The sequence below is a fragment of the Canis lupus genome, chromosome 2 (assembly GCF_011100685.1).
Source record: "Canis lupus familiaris isolate Mischka breed German Shepherd chromosome 2, alternate assembly UU_Cfam_GSD_1.0, whole genome shotgun sequence".
Taxonomy (NCBI): domain Eukaryota; kingdom Metazoa; phylum Chordata; class Mammalia; order Carnivora; family Canidae; genus Canis; species Canis lupus.
Genome location: NC_049223.1, coordinates 64,894,180 through 64,912,845, shown reverse-complemented (window position 1 = coordinate 64,912,845; position 18,666 = coordinate 64,894,180). Strand labels below are relative to the sequence as shown.

The 18,666-nt window shown below is 53.1% G+C and overlaps 1 protein-coding gene across 5 annotated transcripts in view; it reads right to left on the bottom strand.

The window, feature by feature from the left end:
* Window positions 1-18,666, bottom strand: part of ZNF423 (zinc finger protein 423) — a 333,820-nt gene that overhangs the window by 147,973 nt on the left and 167,181 nt on the right. Inside the window, exon 1 of one of the 5 annotated variants that reach the window (XM_038531095.1) lies at window positions 15,898-16,081. The exons of 3 other annotated variants lie outside the window; for them this stretch is intronic. The gene's annotated coding sequence lies outside the window, so the exon portion shown is untranslated. Of the gene's footprint in view, window positions 1-14,816; window positions 14,981-15,897; window positions 16,082-18,666 lie in introns of those variants that run through there. One more of the 5 variants, XM_038531096.1, reaches the window with a different exon arrangement.

Below are 18,666 nucleotides of genomic sequence, written 5' to 3'. Positions count from 1 at the left end.
GATCCCGGGATCCTGGGATTGAGTCCTGCATCAGGCTCCCTGCAGGAAGCCTGCTTCTCCCTATGCCTGTGTCTCTGCCTCTCTCTCTCTCTCTCTCTCTCTGTCTCTCATGAATAAATAAAATCTTTAAAAAATTAAAACTAGGAAGGCATGGAAACAGGCCCTCCCCCCTGCAGCGTCCAGAAAGAAATGCAACCCTGTCGACGCTGCAATTTTAACCATGCAAGATCCATGTCAATCTTCTGACCTACAGACCCATAAGAGGTTAATTTTCATTGTTTTAAACTACTAGGTATTTGGTCATCTGTTACAGCAACAATAGGAAACTGATACGGATTTTGGCTCCAAGAGAGGTGTTTCTATAATCAATAACTACAAGTGCAGAAGCAGCTTTGGAAATGGGCAGCCTTAAAAAGATTATTCATAGTAGGAGCCACCTGGGTGGCTCAGTCAGTTAAGTGTCCAACTCTCAATCTCAGCTCAGGTCAGGATCTCAGGGTCGTGAGATCGAGCCCCACAGTGGGCTCTGCGCTGCGTGTGAAGCCTGCTTGGGATTCTCTCTCTCCTTTGTCCTTTGCCCACCCTCTCCCCCAAAAAAGATTGTTCGTGAAAAATTGGGATGTTAATGACTCTGTGAGTGAAGATGCAGAAGGAAGTAAGGAGTCCAAAGGCAAACCTAAATTATGAAAATACCTGAACTGTCATGACCAGTTTGTCAAGAGAAACTCAGACACGAGGAGCCCTGATGGTGAGGGCTTAGAAGAAAACAAGGAACACGATACTGGAGACTGGAGGAGAAAGATCCTTATTACAGAGCAGCAGAAAGCTCAGTGGAATTGTGTCCCACAATTATGTGGAAAGCAAAACTTTAATGGATAAAAATGGATATTTAGCTGAGGAGATTTCCCAGTAAAATGTGGAAAGCATGGCCTGGTTTCTTCTTGAGAAGAAGGAGCTAGGTCAACAGAGCTGTCAAACTAAAAGGAAGCCAGGAATTGATCCTTTTGGAAATCCTCAGCCTACCCAGATTGCAAAGACATTATAATTAAGAGATTCTCCAACAGGAAAGCACACTCTAGAGAGAAGGCTGGGGGTATGACTCTACCTTGTGCTAACATCTCAGAAAAATCAAAAGCTCGGAGTTTTCAGTCCCATGAAAGGCTCTTTGAAAAGAGTAAGAGTGTGGCTCACAGATCCCCTAGATCAAACCAGAAAACATCTAGGAAATTTGGAAGACCTTCTCTACAACCATCTCTTTAAAAGCCAAAAGTAAAGATAGGATTATCTAGAAAATATCTATGGAGGAACCTCTTGTCTGATAGAGTAGATTCCCATGACACACACAGGAGACCCACAAGGTTATTGAGAACTTTGTATCACAGAAACACAGCCAGATCATACCTAAAAGGACAGAGATGAAAGAAAGAAGGCTGTCAGACTCCCCAAATTCTCCAAAATTCTACAGCAAGAAACAGACTAATAAACTATTCAGCTGGGGGTGCCCGGGTGGCACAGCTGGTTAAGCATCCCACTCTTGATTTCAGCCCAGATCATGATCTAAGGATCATGAGATCGAGGTCATGAGATCTGCTTTAGATCCTCTCTCCTTCTCCCCTTGCCCCTCCCCACGTCCTGTATTCGTGCTCACACTTTCTCTATTAAGTAAATAAATCTCTAAAATAAAACAAAACTATTCAGCTGCAAACATGTGCTACCTTTTCATTTGAAAAAAAAAAAAAGAAAGAAAGAAAAAAAAAAAAAAAGATGACTCAGAGGGTGGAACCACAAGCCCAGAAGGCAAAACCGCAGCCAGAGGGTAGAATTTTGACCACAGAGGGTGGGGCTGTGAGCCCAGAGCATGGAGCCGTGGGTTGTAGAGACTGAGATCATACTGGACGGGGTTCAGATTCTGGCGCTGTAGAACCATAGGCAAGCACATCCCCTCTTTGAGTTTTCCTTTTTCCCAGCTCTCTGGAGAAGGAATGCGATAAACTGGTCTCTGAGAGCCTTTGCTGCTCTAAGAGTCTGTGATCCATTAGTGACGTCTGCCCTGGGTCCAGGAATGAAGAATGGCAGGTAGCAGGCATGCAGTCTGTTGCTAGTTTAGGTATTTTTTTCCATTGAGCACATATTTGTCAAGCTTGCTCCATATGCTTGGTCCTCTGAGGGCCACAGAAAGCACTCAGCATTCTTAGGTTGCTATGCTCTTCTCTGCCCAACCTGTCAATCAGTTACTGTCTGAAGTTGCAACTCTAAACAAATGTTTTGCCTGTGTGCTTTGAAAAATACCAAAAAGCCCTTTTGTCATGGTGATAGCCAGTCCTCTAGATATGTGGTTTCCCTAAAGGGACAGTTGGGGTACGGCATAAAGGACAGAGACCCAACCCCTGGAAGTCAAGAACCCTCCCTGGGAGAGAAGGGGACAGGCAGGCTGGAAGGGCTTTCCTTAGAGGTAGGGCAAGGAGCCCCATGGAGGCTACCAGAAGCTGACGTGACTCCACCTGAAATCTTAAATTAGAACTATGCTATTAGCAAAGATAATAGCAGCTCGTCTTCACCCTCCCCTCCTCCAGGGAGCTCAGAGTGCCTTTGTGGATAGGATCTCAGCATCTCCGGTGAGACCACAGAGAGGGGAAGGGGGGATCATTCTTGTAGTTTGGGGATAAAAACTAGGTGGGTTGGGGTGCCCGGGGGCCAGCGGGTAGCACAGTGGTGGGGACAGGCACGCAGAGGTCAGCAGCCCAACACCGCATAAAGGGGAAAAGTATTCTTGCCCATGGGGCTGGTCCTGGAGGGGGAAGAGTGGGACCCTGTTCTCTGCCCTGCCTCCAAGGGGCACTTAGCACATAGCCTCTGGGGGCCGCCTGAAAGCCAGGCCCAGGCATGCTTTTTTCGAGCTGGCCTGGGACTGTGCGGAAATAACACCTCACGGTGAACAGTGGCCATCAAAGCCCTTAGCAAACCTTCCCCAAGCCCAAACCCTCAGCATAATCATAAAGAGCATCAGCCAATCGCAGGGAGCAACAGGGAGACAGGAGAGCCATGGGGAAGAGTACAGGCTGCTCGGACTGAACTGCCACTTGTTGGCTGTGTGACTGTGGACACGTTACTGTACCTCTCTGGGCCCCCATTTCCTCATCCACAGGATGGGGATCACAAAAGTGTCAACATTACAGAATGGGTAATGTGTATATGCTACTAAGCACTCAACCAACGCTGGCTAAAGAAAATAAGGCAGTTGCTAGCATAACTTTATTGTTAATTATAAATGCCCTTGTCTGTATGGCATTTGAAGTTTTGCACAGCGTTATCCCATTCGACATCGAGCAGCTTGATCAGGTTGAAGTGGTGGTGATTAGTCCCATATTTCGAGCAGGCAGGTGGCTCACCCCCAGGTATCCAGGTGGAGCCCAGCACCCCACCCACTGAGTGTCCCTCTCTCACACTCGAAGTAGCTGGGTTTACACACTAAGCTGCGTGGTCACCCTACAGATGAGGAAACAGAACAGAGAGGTTAGGTCACATCCTATGTCAGAAAGCAGATGGTAATTAGAAAAGCTGGGGCCGGACTCCCAGCCCAAGGGTTCTCAGCCAGCTGGACTAGAGGAATGATGACCCTAGCAGTGGGACACAGATCACCAGGGCTGTCCTCCCACGGGACAGTCTGGGGGCCACCCAGTTATCAGTTATTTTGTAAAAACGTCAACATTGAGAAATCAAGAACTCCTGCAGTTTTTTTTGTTTTTGTTTTTTTTAAAAAGCCATGCACATTCATTTCTGGCTTTTCTTAAAGGAGAAGGAGACATAGCGGCACAGGCTCTGCATCTGGCACATCCACGATGCAACTGACCTGCGGGGCTCTCCGTCTGGACCAAGTATGTTCACTCTCCTGTTTGTCCAGACTTGCAGGGTTCACTTCCCTATAACAATGTGTCCTCAGACACTCAGCTCCACTGAGTTAATCAACCTCCCTCGGTTTTACAGATGAAGGAAGGTGCCTCAATATCTCCATCTGTAAAAATGGGAATAGTAATGGTCCCAATAGTCACCCTGGGTGACTCAGTTAGCAAAGTGTCAGCCTTTGGCTCAAGTCATGATCTCAGGGTCCCGGGATCGAGCCCCATGCTGAGCAGGGAGCCTGCTTCTCTTCCGTCAAATGAGTAAATAAAATATTTAAAAATAATAATAGTCGTCCCAAACACCAAGTTGTTATGCAAAGTAAGTGAATATCTATAACATGTTACATATAAGAAATTCCCTGTATAAAATAAAAATAGTCACTGGCTCCTGGCTCCCGGCTCAATATAAGGTGGCAGGACAGTGAGTAGGGGAGAGAGGCAAGCCACACCCTGTTAGTTTGAATGGACACAAGATTCATTCTTGTGGAGTGGTCCATGAGTCCATTTACAGTCGCAGGACAGCAGAGAGAAAGGAGCTCTCTAGAGCAGCCAGCCCAACCCCCTCTACAGATGGAGAAACTAAGGCACCAGCAGCCATGCTAGGGAGTGGACCTCCAGGCTCCAGCACCCATGGGTCCTGCAGTCCCAAAGGACCACTGGACACGCAAGACGGGAAGCAGGCCCCCACCTTTCCCCTTGCAGCCTCCGACTTCACAGATCGCACTGCCTGCCTGGCTGCTCTATCCCTTAGACAAATTTACTCAGCACCGATATTGAAAATGCAATTGAGTTTGAGTTTTATTGCAGAAATTAAACAGACCAGAAAAAAAAAAAAAAAAAGAAAAAAGGAAGAAACGAAAAAGCCAGCCCTCATCAACTCACCCGAGAGTTAACTGTGATCAAACTAACTAGTGTGGAATGACACGATCAGGTCCTGCCAGGGAAGAGGACCCCCCCCCCCCCCCCCCCCCGCCCGCCCAGTCTGCCCCGACGAGGCGCTCCCCGAAGACGGGCACTTGCAGCGAGCAGAGGGGCCGTGAAGGCTCCCTCCGCCAGGCGCCTGGCCCGGGGCCACCCGCGCACCCCGCCGCCCGGGCGGGGAGACAGCGTCGTGTGAAGTCACCTCCGAGAGCTTCCACGGAACAGCACCGCCAAGGGCCAGAGCAAGGACTCACTGCTCGACTCGAGAGAAAGCAAAATGCTTTCGGGGTTGAATCACTGTTTTTCTTTACTCCCTTTGGAGATCGGCAGAGCCCACATTCGGCCGCGTTCGTGGACCTGGGACTGGAAACAGCTGCGCTCTAATTACATGTAAAGTGTACCAAAACATCCCTTTTATCACAGACTGGAAATCTGTTAGCATCTGTCTCTCCTTTGTTTCTTCCACAAGATACAAGCTTGTTTCTACATTTTTCTCACCTGTAGCGGTGATTAAAATTCATTATAAATGAAAGGAGTGAACAGAGAAACAAGTTCCTCTGTGTACCGTTCTAAACTCAAATTAGAAACAGCTGCTTGCTAATTCATGCAGCGATGTTTTGTCGTGCTCTGTGAATCAATAATAACTCACCCTATTGCTGCAGAAATTGGGGGATAATCCATATATTTAACTCGGCGTTGGATTCTCCAAGCAGGACCGCCACAGCAGAGCCCCGGCCTGCCTTCGGGCTGGCAGGAGGGGACTTTGGTTCGGCACTCTGGAGACATCCACAGCTGCCCCGACACAGAACCCCCAATTCGGGAGGCGCCCGATACACGGGCCCTGGCAGGACCAGGAGGAAACCCCGAAACACTAGCCTCGTCTCCTCCCCTCCCCCGGAACCACCACTTAAAAAAAAAAAAAAAATCAGCTCTGATTAAACGCAAGCCACACACATCCTCCAGCCGCCGGAGGGAACAGCAAAATTAAAAGTCTAATTGGTACCCGGAACAATTTAAAACTATTAAGTATAGGTGAAGCTTTTTCTGTAAGAAAATAATCCTTTGATTGGGATTAAGCTTGTTTGGATAGCATTCTTTCCCTTCACCACGTTTCAGCTGCAGAAGTCAGAGCTACGGTTTGGAAGTCCCCGATGCTTCTGGGAAGGCTTGGCCAGCTCCTCTGCCAACTTCAGAGGAAAGGGCACGAGGCATCCAGAGCAGGGTCTCCGTCTGAGGCTCTGAAAGGGAACGGGTGTTCTTTCTCTTTTGTGTGGGGGGAGGTGAGTAACGCACACTGTTTCACCAAGCCTGCTCTGTCCTCGCCAACAGGCACGTCCTTCACGACACTGCCTCCAGGGAGCCCTTCCTGATTCCCTCTGTCACCATTACTACCTCTCTCTGACCTCAGGGCACTGCCTTTGGGCCATTTCTCACCCTGAATTTGGCTCTTGGTATCGCGGCTAATTCTTGAGTCCTTAGGACACCCCCCCCCCCCCCCCCCCCCCCGTGTCCCTGGAAAGCTTTCCAGCCTGGGATACGATCTCACAGAGCCACTCTTTGAACTTCCGATTGGTATTACCTCCCACTGGCCATGTCCCAGCCCCACCTTTCAGCCAACAACTGCAGAGCCCTCTGTGTGTGTCGGGCATGGTGCCAAGCTCTTTGTAAACTTTACCTCATTAAATCCTCACCTCCACCCTATATGGTGAACACCATGATTTCTCCCATTTTACAGATCAGATACTTGAGACTCAGCACAAGTACCCTGAGTTTCACAGCAGTTAAATGAAGGGAGTCTGGGATTATCCCTACATTTCTCCAGAAAACCATCAAATCCACCCGCTGTTATCGGAGATCATGCCGTGCCCGGCCTGTGAGACTTTGGGCCAAAATGCTCATCAAGGCCGCCCTCCCCTGGTTGCAGTTCACCCAGATCCAACCTGTTAGGTATCCCAGCGGGAGTCATCTGCGTGGCTAACGGGCCCTCATTTTCTGGTGTATGTTGGAGCCTAAGAAGAAAGCAATGCAGTACGCCTGGGGTCTGCAGGGTGTAGGTGAGAACACACAGCCCATGCTCATCTGTAGGGCCATAGGGAGCTTTCCCTCAGGGAAGGCCAGTGGGGGCCAGACGCCTCAGTCCTGGACGAGACCAGGAAAGAGTGAGCACAGACGAGGTGCCAGGTTGAGAAGCAGGGGGCACACAAATTGGGCTTGGTGGAAGGAGTAGGATCTCCACTGACCCATGTTCCCCAAAACATGGGAAATGCCCCATTGCTGGGACCCATGATGATTTTAGGGGGCAGCCAGGGTGGCCGTCTTTAACTTCTAACGTTCCAGCAAGGGGAGAACAAACCCCAGACTCAGCGTTTTCAAGACCTCACAGGTTCTGGCTGGTACAGTATGAGTGTAGGGCTTCTTCCTTAGGTGTGTTGTTAATTTACTTTTAAAGTGACTGTCCAGGGGGCGCCTGGGTGGCTCAGTGGTTGAGCGCCTGCCTTTGGCTCAGGACATGATCCCAGGGCCTGGGATCCCTGTGGGGAGCCTGCTTCTCCCTCTGCCTGTGTCTCTGCTTCTGTCTGTGTCTCTCATGAATAAATAAATAAAATATTTTTTAAATAAAAATAAAAAATAAAGTTTCTGTCTACCTACAGCAAAGGATATTTCTTATCTATTTGCAGAATTAAATCAATGAATAAATTTAAGCAGGAAAACAGAACCTGACCCAACATTAAATACTAGGTAAATCCCAGCACCGGGAACACTCAAATCTCACAAAAATCATGACAGCGGCCTGCGAAGGACTAAAGGCTGACACCACCAGTGTCAAAGTGAGTGTGAAAGCCTTCATCACATGGTCACTCCGGGGTTCGCCCAGACTCAAGCCCATGTGGTTTTCCCTCTCAGAGTGTGTGCTGTTGAAGCCCTGAAAGCCAAGCGGGTGAACAAGGTGGCCCCGGGACAGGGGGCTTCTGTTCACCTGATCCAGGGCAAGTCTCTAGGTCTCCAAGTGTCTTTGCTTCCCTCCCTCCTACCAGCACCTCCAGTTAGCCAGGGACCCTAAACAAAGGGCTCTCAACTTGGGCCCCATTTGCCACGTCCACAGCAAACCCTTCTGATAGGGGACCAAGTAGAAACTGATCAGGCGAAGTGTGGGTAGTCAAATGTCCACCCCATTCTCCCCTCCCCATAATGCCCACGTCCGGGGCTTTCCTGAGGCTCTACGTCATGGGCTCGAGCAGCCCGGGCTGGGCCCCCAGTCCTGGCATAGTCTGCACCAGGCCAGGTGCGCCATGTCCCATGTCTGCACCGAGGGAGCCGGGTCCCCAGGGCCCTGGGGATGTCACGGTGAACCCAGCCTCCGCTCCTCAGGGAGCAGGTATGAGAGAAAGTACATGGGAGTTGCAGCTGGGAAAACACCTGTCCTGGGAGCTGCTGCTACAGCAGGCCCCGCCTCGCAGCCCTCCACCCTCAGGCCTTGCCCCGGGTCCCCAGAGACCACCACTCAGCTCTCCCAGCAACCCAGGCAGGTACCAGGGGGAGGTCACGGTCGGGGCATCTGGGCAGGGCCCAAGCCTGGTTCAGGAGGTCTCTGCAATTCAGTGCACCCTGAGGAAACACGAAGAGAATCGGAACTCACAATACAGGGGCTGCCATGGTCCCCTCCAGGTCTGGCTGGCCCCAGGCAGAGTGCAGCAAAGCCCAAGAGACTGGCCTGGGGCCCCTCATATAGCGGGGCCGGACCAGCACTGGGCCAGCACCTTAGTTCTGGGGCTGCTTCCAGCCCTATCCCACCCCCACCGCCACAATATGACCTTGGGAAAAACCTTGGCCGTGGGCTCCCCTTGCCTCCTCTACAGAATGCAGCTGGGATATGTGACTTTCTCACTGCAAGTGTGGACACAAGAAGTACTCAGTGAGCAAATAAATGAACAGATGATCAGATTCCAATTACAATTTTCACAAAACCCAGTATCAGAGAAAACCACGTGGTGCCTCCAACTGAGAACTCGGAGCATAGAGAAGACACTGAAAAGTAATTGATATGTATGGTGCACCTTATATATGTACCTATATGCTACATGTGCACATAAAATTGGGTAACAAACGACATCAGTTATGCACTATACATTTCTCGAGTATTTGCTCTATGCCACATGTTGTCTCATTTAATATTCACATAGCCTCACAAGTCGTTATTGTCAAGCCCATTTTGCAGATGAGAAAAATGAGGCTTACAGAGATTCATTAACCTGTCCGGACAGGTCAGAAACAGCTGAGCTGGGCTTTGAATATGGGTCCCCTGACCTCAGAGTCTGTGGGATGCATGTGCGTGAATCATCCTGCCTGCGGGACCGAAACAGAGTGGGTGACACCGGCTCAGGAGCACAAACATTCCCGCATGGAGACAGCTTCCCTCAGAACCCACCCAGCAAGAGTCCCCAGAAGACGTCTGGACCATGTCCACGTTCTCAGCCCAGACACCTCCACAGACAAGGCATGCACGCAGTCTGACCTAGAAGCGCAGACCTGCTGCCAAAGCTCAGTGAGATCCATCTGAGGCCCAGCCCAAGGGGTCAGCCCCCAGCACTGGAGAAGTGAGGGGCCTCCCGGCATCTGGGAGGACAGAGAACCCCCGTTCAAAGCACCCACTCTCATACCGACAGGTCCAGCTACCCTCTCGGCACCTCTAAGACACAGTTATGAGCTTGGCTCCACTTTACAGAGGAGGACGCTGAGGGTTGGAGGGATGGTGGGGCTTGCTGTGGCAGCACAGCCTGGCACCCCGGTTGCCTCCACAGTCGCAATGGATGGTTGGAGCCCCAGGCTGGAAGGTCACCTCAAGCTCCTACCCCAGATCTCCAGCTCACTCCCGCTCAGCCCAAGGGCAGGGACCTAGTGTCCACCTCCCAGAGTGGCCCTCAACAGACCGGGGCCCGTGGCATCCCACACACACATGGAGCTCCCAGGGGAGCTCCCAGTGGTCCAGGTCACCACAGTGGTGACCTGGACACTCCCTGGTACAGAGCATTCCCGTGCCCCACCTCACTCTCTCTGCCCCTCACAATCACCTCCTGGGAGCACTGCGCCATCACAGCACCTGGACCTAAGTCCTGGCCTCGGGCTCTGCATTCTGTGATGCTTACCGTGGGGGCGGGGGTGCCTCCAGAAGCTGAGTTCATGCAGTCCCTCCACCCACTCTGTGCCCCTCACCCAGGCTTGCCACACTCAGGTCAGTGGGAGGCCCCTTCGAGACCCATGCCTGGCACTGTTAACTTGTCCTTCACTTGCCTCGGACCTAAGCATACTACCTACCCGAGAGTAATCCTGAATAACTGTCTTGATGAAATCATGGGTATGATGTTTTTGTGATGTCCATCAAAATAAATATAATTACTAAAAATTTTTTAAAAATAAAAAATGAAAGAAATTGCTGGAACTGCCTGAAGTCAGGCTGTATATCCCCAGAAGTGGCCCGGGGCCTCACTGTGGGGCCCCTGTTAAAGCCCATGCCTCACGCAGGACAGCAGCTCCCAGTGGGCCCATCTCTCCCATCAAGCTGAGAGCCTCAGGACGGGTGGTACCCCTTCCCGGTCATGTGTGCCCAGCACAGCGCCCAGCCAGAGGCAGCCGTCGGGACAGAAGTGGACTGATCCCCGCAGGGGAAGCCCTAGGATCCTCACTGGTGCCAGCGATACAGCCCCTCTGCAGGTCCCACTCACCCTTTATACTCATCCAAATATACAACTCAGCAGAGAAAAATTTCAATTTTCCCTGGATTTTCATGTTTCGGCCTCCAGAAAAATTGCCATCATGGGCTTTGTTTCTGAGCTACTGAGCCTCAATATCTGAAGGCTGCCCCAGCCCTGCCTGTGCTGGAGACAGATTAAAGCAAACTGAAAGTCCCAGGAAAGGCTCCAGAGGTGCATCAGCCACCCGGCCCAGGACCACAGGAACAAAAATGAGCGCCCCCCACCCCCCGCATTGTAGGGCCAGCATGTCAGCTCCACGCCCCACACAGGTGGCTGTGGCCAAGTGTGGACAGCGCAGCTCAAGTGCCAGACATCACAACTAGGGTGCATGGTCCCCTCATCCCTTCTCAGCATCACTGACCCCTGCCTAGGCACCCCTTTACCATCCTCTGCCCCGCCCCTGCATTCTCAGACTGAATGGGCCACCACCTCCTCGTGCAGTAACCGGGCCTTCATCTGGCCCCATGCTGTGCCTACAAGCCTCATACACAGACTTGAAAATCATCTTCATAAACTATATTCACTTAGCACTTACTATGTGCTATGCTAATTTTCATGTTAATTATTTAGTTAGTTACTTAAATTGTTGGTCATCCGGGCACCTGGGTGGCTCAGTTAGTTAAGCATCTGCCTTCAGCTTAGGTCATGATCCTGGGGTCCTGGGGTCGAGCCCCACATAGGGCTCCCTGCTCAGCAAGGAGTCTGCTTCTCCCTCTGCCCCTCCTGACCCCACTCATGCTTGTGTGCTCACTCGCTCTCCCTCTCTGAAATAAATAATTGAAATCTTTAAAAAAAAATTTTTTTTAGTTGTTGGTCATAAATGTTTTGCTTGTATTAATCCATTTAAACCACATACAGTTCTTTCACTAGACACATTTTACAGATGAGGACCCTGAGACACTTTACCTCAACCTGCTAAAACAGACCTCAGGACTGCCCAGCTAACCATTCACTGTGCATGTGGGGGACACTACGCCCCTTGACATCCTGCAGAGCCAGCAGGATCTACCTGTTTGATTCATCCATCTTATCGCTGGATTTATGGGAATCCCACAGCCCTACCACACACACACACACACACACACACACACACACACACAGATGCTGAGAAGATTGAATAATACAGAAGTATAAACTGAGAGAGACCACCCTGATGGAAAGTGATCCATCACCAGGATCCCAAACACAGTGTATCATCCTGTGAGCATGACATCCTCCTCCCAGGGCCATTCAGAAAGGGGAACACAGCCCGGGCTCAACTCAGGTGAACAGCATCCCTGAGGGTGATGCTAGACCCACTTCCTGCTAGGGGCCACTGTCCCCAGCAGGGCTGGGTACCAGCTCGTGTCAGTGCCAGGCACAGAGGGAGTCCCATGAGGGAACGAACCAATGACAAGAGTTTTAGCCAGGTCACCCTGCTGAGTGCAGGCTATGAGTGGGCTGATCCCCTTACTCCTCCACCCAGCACTATGTCTGAACAGCACTTCTCACACCACTGTTCATCTTCCAAGGATATAAGGGCTTCCCCACCAGTGCTCTTGCCTTAGAAATGGGGAGACAACTCTAAAAAGCCTCATATTTCTGGATCCCTGGGAGCCCCCACAAGGTGCCTGGTGACAACTATCTGCTGGGATGACAACTATCTGTTGGATGGGTGAATAATGAATGAATGAATGAATGAATGAGTGCATTCCAGGTCTTAGCCTAGAAGAAGCACTTGGTAATCATGGCGTGAATAAATGAATGATGAATGGATGGATGGATGGATGGATGGATGGATGGATGGATGGATGGATGATAAAGCTAATCACAAAGAAGGTGCAAGGAGGGACACCTGGGTAGCTCAGTTGGTTAAGCATCTTACTCTTGGTTTTGGCTCAGGTCATGATCTCAGGGTCATGAGATCGAGCCCCATGTCAGGCTCCACACTTCGTGCAGTCTGCTTGTGATCTTTCTCTCCCTCTACCTCTGCCCCTCCCCACCCCGCTCATTCTACAAATACATACATACATACATACATAAAATCTTTAAGAAAACGAAGGAGGAGGAGGAACTAGGAACTACTCCAGGAGACTCCTGTCAGGTGGAAGCCAGGGGTTGGTGAGGTAGAGGTTCCAACTGGAAGCCAAGGAGTTAATGAGATTGACTGCTAGCTTGGCCACCTGGCCCAGAGGGGCTGCCCCCTGCAGAGTCTGTCCAGGGGTCCCCGAGAGTCCCAACACTGTGACAGAATGCAATAAGTCCAGTCTTGAGTGTGGCACACTCTGGTCATTCTCTAACTTGGAGGAACCTCTTGGAAGCGGAGAGAGAGCAAGGGTACAGGGAGGCACAGGTAGTGTAGGGATGGAGGCAGAGCTCAGTTCCCCTGCCTCTGCCTGAACCCCTGCAGAAAGGGCATTAAAACAAAGGAGACACCAGGAGTAGAGGGGAGGGAAGAACTGGGGTGGGGTGGAGTGGGGTGGGGGTGGGGGGCTCCTTAAATAGACCAGACCAGAGCAGAACAAATGACTAGGTTTAATAAGATAGTAGGCTGAGTTCTATGTACTTGAAGGTACAGACTCAACAATGTGACTGGGGGGTGAGGGGTGGGGCGGCGCAAGCATCCACACACATGCCCACACATGCATGAATGTGCATGCGTGTCTTCCCTACCAGGGACCTCCGAGACTTTCCCACTAATCACCCAACACCCACGAACAAGCACGCCCTCCCACTAGGAACACACAGCTAAGCAGGCCCCCTCCCCTCTTAAGTTCTTCTGGGAGGAAGTCAGAACAGCCAGGCACGAGTGGGTGTCACGCCTTCCCAGCCACCATTGCCCTGGATTTGTCCCCTCCTGCTGCCCAAAGAGGCCAACAGTTCTAAGTGATCACTCCCCATTCATCTTAGGAAACTCCCTGCATTCATTCACTCATTCTCCAAATATTTACTGAGCACCTATTCAGTGCCAGGCTCTCTCCACATGCTGGGGCAGTGAACACATCCAGCAAAGCCCCACGCATGGAGCTTGCACTCCAGGAGCATCAGGACCACATCTGGGAATGCTCCAGAACCGAGAGCCTGGGTTCACATCTCAGCTCCACCACTGACCAGCTGTGTGACCTCAGACTATGTTCCCGAACTTCTCTCAGCCTCCTCTGGTTGTGGTGAGGATTACATCGGATAATCCAGGTTAAGCACTTTGGCCCAGTGCCAGGTGCACGGGAAATAACTCAATGAACGGCTCACTGCATGTCACTTCCAGACCTGGGGCACAAGAGCTAAGGCTGCTAGGAAGACCCCTGGCTCACCCCAGGGCTCCCCACATTCGGCGAGCCCTACTTCCCACTGCCCCGTTCACCCTTCCCAAAAGCATCCTTAATTTCCCACGTCCTCACACCACCATTCCCCGGGTCTGGAACAAAAGCCACTAACGTCCTGTGATAGAGAAAGCCGACCCCGCTAGCTTAGCACTGAGCTCATCCCAAAGCCCAAAAATAGAAAAGCCTTCAAGGGGACACGATCCATCTCCGCACCCAGGACTGAAATCCCCTCTGGAGAAAGGTGGGGTCCCTTCTGGTAGTGGGGAAACTCCTTCCCTTCTAAGCTTCCTTATCAGCAAGAAGAAGTGATGCCCACATGAGTCCTAAGGGAGGACTGCTGCCCACCTCTGAGGGACAGGAATGACAGGCTCCCCCAACACCCACTGTCCTCCGAGAGGAGAGAGAAACAGTCATCCTTTACGTGGCAGCCATTGTTTTAGATGACACTGCAATTTACATTGGTTTTTTTCCTTCAACAACTATTTCCAGGTGCCCATACTACCAGCCCTGTTCCGGGCTCTGGGGACAGGGCAGTAAGCATAACAAAGCCCTTGCCCTCGGAGAGCCCTCGGTGTAATGAAAGGAGACTGGTATGAAAGCAATAAATCATCTCTAGTAAGTCAGGTGCCACCGTGAAGAAATGTGGGGCGGGATGGGTGAGGTGCCACTCTGGACGGGCGACAAGGTGATACCTGAGCAGAGCCCTGAAGCAAGCAAGGAAGCAAGCCAAGGTGGACTCTAGAGCGAGAGCATTCCAGGCAAGGGACCAGCAGGAGCAAAAGCCCTGAAGCTCGAGCAGGCTAACTTGGGTACGTTCCAAATCTCTTATTTTCCGAGATGCCAACATGATGCTCAGAGTGAAGGCACTTGTCCTGCCCTCGGAGATCACTGGCCAAGCTATTCATTCCCACGGGGACCTAAAGTCCAACCCCACATTGACTCACTGTGCGACCCGATGCTGGTCTCTCAACCTCTCTGATCTTGGTTTCGGCGACAGCTAACCGGGGCTGAGCATCCTCCAGGAAGGCACTGCCCCTGGGGGCCTCCCCAGGCTGCCGCTCTGTGCAAAACGCACCCACCATTCCCCTCTACCCCATGGCGCCATTCTCACACCCGTGCCAGCAACGCCACGCAGGATTGGTACTCCTGCCAAAATAGCTATTAACCCAGTAGCCAATAATAACACGTTATCCTATCAATTTGCTTCTGAAACGCTGTGTAACTGCAGAACCCGTTTGCCACCTCGGTAGCCTGGTTACGACATAAACAGAAAGAAACTCACCAGTTCCTTCCCGAGAAGAACAAGTGGCTGGCCGCGACACACGCCCGCTCACCACCGAGTCCCCCCGCTCCGCCCCACGGGGCCCCACGGAATCAGCAGGAATTAGGGTCTGGGGATCAATAGTCCAGAGACCTGTCTCCCTGTGCTCTTGGCAAGTCATCTCTGTGTTGGAGACAAGACCAGAGCCTGGGAGGTGATGGCTCGGGGCCATGCTGGCTTTGTGGGTGGCGAGGCTGGGCCCGGGAGCCGGCCCTCCAGCAGCCGCCCCGCTCCTGGCCAGAAACTACAGTGCAGACGAAGAGGCGCAGGCCTGAGGGTCGGAGGCCACCTAGGGGCCAAGCAGGCACTCGGGGTCGCACCAGCCCAAGGGGCACGCAGGCCATACGTCGGGGATACAAGCCAGGACTCACAGTAGACAGAGAGGCCAGGAGGCCAGCGGGCTAGGGGCTGGGGAGAAGACAGAGGAAAGAGCAGGGAACACAGAGCCTGACCCAGAAATCAGAGTGCTCCCCGAGGAGCCCCCATCCCCACGATCGGATACCCCACCGCCCATGCCTCCTAGGCCCTCACTTCTCCTCTCCCGCCCCAGGAAAAGTTTCCTTCCTTCTGGATTAGAATCCACTCAGAGCAAACATTCCGCTTCCCACCGAGCTGGAGCCTCTAATGGGACTCTTGGCGGTCAGTGCAGACACGGGCGGCCTGTTTTACTCATTCTTCCCCCGTAACCCCGCCCCTCCGCTTACCTCTCCCCCTGCTCACCGGGGCACCCCGGGACAAGTCGGTGGCTGCCCTCGTTGCCGGCACCCAGCGGTGGGGCAGCCGAGGCTGGAGAGGAGCTTCCCACTGCCCCACCGGTGACCTCAGCCCCGGGACGCATCCCCACCCTGGCCTCAGCCGGGAAAGGATGGGTCGAAAGAGTGCGGCTCCCGCCGCGGGGCTTGGCGGAGCATCCAGCAAGTGGGGAGAGGAAGGGCCTCGGGGAGGGTGGGGAGGAGGAGGCAGCGGAGGCCAGAGGCTCGGCCACTCGGCCAGATGTTGACCCAGTTGAGGGCCCCAGGCCCCAGGGGCGCCGGGGAAGCTCTGACTCCCCCTGCCAGCTCTGGGATGTTTGCGGAGAGGGGGCCCCGGGGCTGCACAGCTCCTCAGCCTGTCCCCAATGTCGGGGTTAGAGAAGGCACACAGAGAGACGCTCCGGGGCTGCCAGGACAGGGTGGGGGACAGCCCTCCGGAGGCCCCTGGGTGGGGTGGGTGGGGTGCTGTCTGTGGGAAGGAGCTTTCGGCAAATGGAAACCAGGCCTCGGAAACTGGCCGGACCACAGCCACTGCACAGCTCCGGGGAAAACCCTGCTGCTCTCTAAAAGGTGCCCCAACCCAGCCAAAGGTGGTGTGAAAAGGGAAAGAGCGGGGAGGGGGACCCAGGTGGCTGAGGCAAGATTGGGGGGTGGCAACAGGAGGCAGCCACACAGGACCTCCTGCTCTGTGCTCTGAGCACCCCGCATTGTTGGCACATTATCCCCCAAGGCCTGCTTGCCTGTAAGTGCTGGAAAAAGCCAACTCACAGAGCAACCCCCCAACCCCTCCCTCCACAGGGCCTTCAGTCAGATTTCCAGCAGGGACCAGAGCTGCATCTCGGCCTGGGGCTCAGGCTCATGTGAGGCCAGGAGAGCAAGTTCCCAGCACGAACCATGTTGCTTTTGGGGATCCAGCCCTCAACACTGAATCCTCGCTGAACATCAGTGAAGAAGAGAGATTAGGCGTGGGATTGAGGAGGTGGCCCATGGACCCATGATTACAGCTGACAACTGGAGGATTTGGGTCCTGACATCAAGAGCCTGGGGTCTAGGAGAGTTCAGTGAGTGTAGACATCATCCAGTCATTCACTCATTCACTCATTCGTTCATTAGATTGTCCGACAGAAGTGGATGCCAAGCTTCTGACCCACCAGGTACTTTGGAGCTGGGGGTATGAGGGGAACAGGCAGGCCCTGCTCTGGCCCCACAGGCCTTGTGTGGGAGGCAGACATCCTGCGTCTGTGGTCCTCGCTGTGACTGGAGAAGCCTATGTGCCTGCCGGGGAATGGGGCTCTTTAGAATGAGCGACCTCCAGAATCAGCCAAGGAAACGAAGTAAAGACGCAAAGAGAGGGCCAAGCAGCAGCACAGCACGTGCAAAGGCCCGAGGCAGCCGGGACTGGGGTCTGTGGCTGCTTCCAGCAAACCTCTGCCCCTTGGCCGGGTCTCCTCACTCAGCATCTCACACTCAGCGGCAGCCCCACCCCAGCTCACAGACTCGGGGAGGGGGTGCGGGGAGGGGGGGGGCGATGGCACCTCTAGCCACAATGCCCATGCTGGAGCCTGGCTTTCCCAGCCCAAGTCCTTGTTAAAAATGTTTTCAGATGTTTATTTTTAAGGGAGGGAGGGGGGATGGGAAGAGAAAAGGGAGTCCTGAAGGTCTCTTTCCAGAAAAGAAAAAAAAATTAATAAATAAATAAAACCTCAGGAAAAGGGCATGGAAAGGCCTCTGCATCTGTAACCACTGTACAAATGAAAATTAGCTCATTTAATCAGCTCCTCATGGCCTGGCCGTCCCGAGTGGGCCCCAGAACACAGCGAACTTCACAGCAGAAACTCGCCAGCCAATGTCAGTTTATCCTACAACAAAGGGATTTTCTAAATAGCGCGATCAAAACGCAGTGAAGGCCGCAGAGAACGGGGGAGCCAGAACTCGACCCCCCAGATCCTGGCGGGCCCCCACCTCCCAGCTTCATCCCTTTGACAGCAATTGTTCTTTTGGCTTTTGTTCTAATTATCTAAACATGTGTGTGACTCTGTTCTACAAAGCCCGTTCTCACCGGCAAAGAAGGTCACGCCGTACACTGCTGCAGCCCCTGCCCCCAGCCCCTCGCTGGCACCACCAGCCTCCCGCACACCTAGACACACGGACGCACACGGACGCACACGCACACCGCGGTCACACTTGCACACACAGAGTTACAGACACGTACAGTTCGTGCGGTCATGTGCCGAGCCCAGTTACACGCGCGCAGTTCCATACGCACCGTGACACGCAGGCACAGGCACACACACCACACACAGGCACACAATACACACAATACGTGGGGCTCTCCAGTTCCTGGCTAACAGCTGGGAGCGGGGGAGGCGCAGCTCACCAGACCCCCAGGGAGGGCCGCTGTGTGCACACCTGAGGCCCAGGCTGGTAGCAAGGACGCTTATTTCCCCGGAGAACTTTTTCCACGCAACTTGCCACCTGGGCTAAGTCATTAGGGCAATTGAGGAGCGGGGAGCAAAAGGCCAAGGAAGGGGGGCTGGAGGGTGGGGGGCAACAGGGGAGGGGTGCACGATGCCAGGGTGAACAGGAGCCAGTGGCCACTCCCGGGCCTCACTGCCAGTGTTGACCCCCCTCCCTCCACCCCCACCCCCCACAGACTCCGGGTCAGTCCACCTGCCAGGTATCTAAGCCGGAGCCATCCCCGGGGCTCAGCCCCACAGGGAA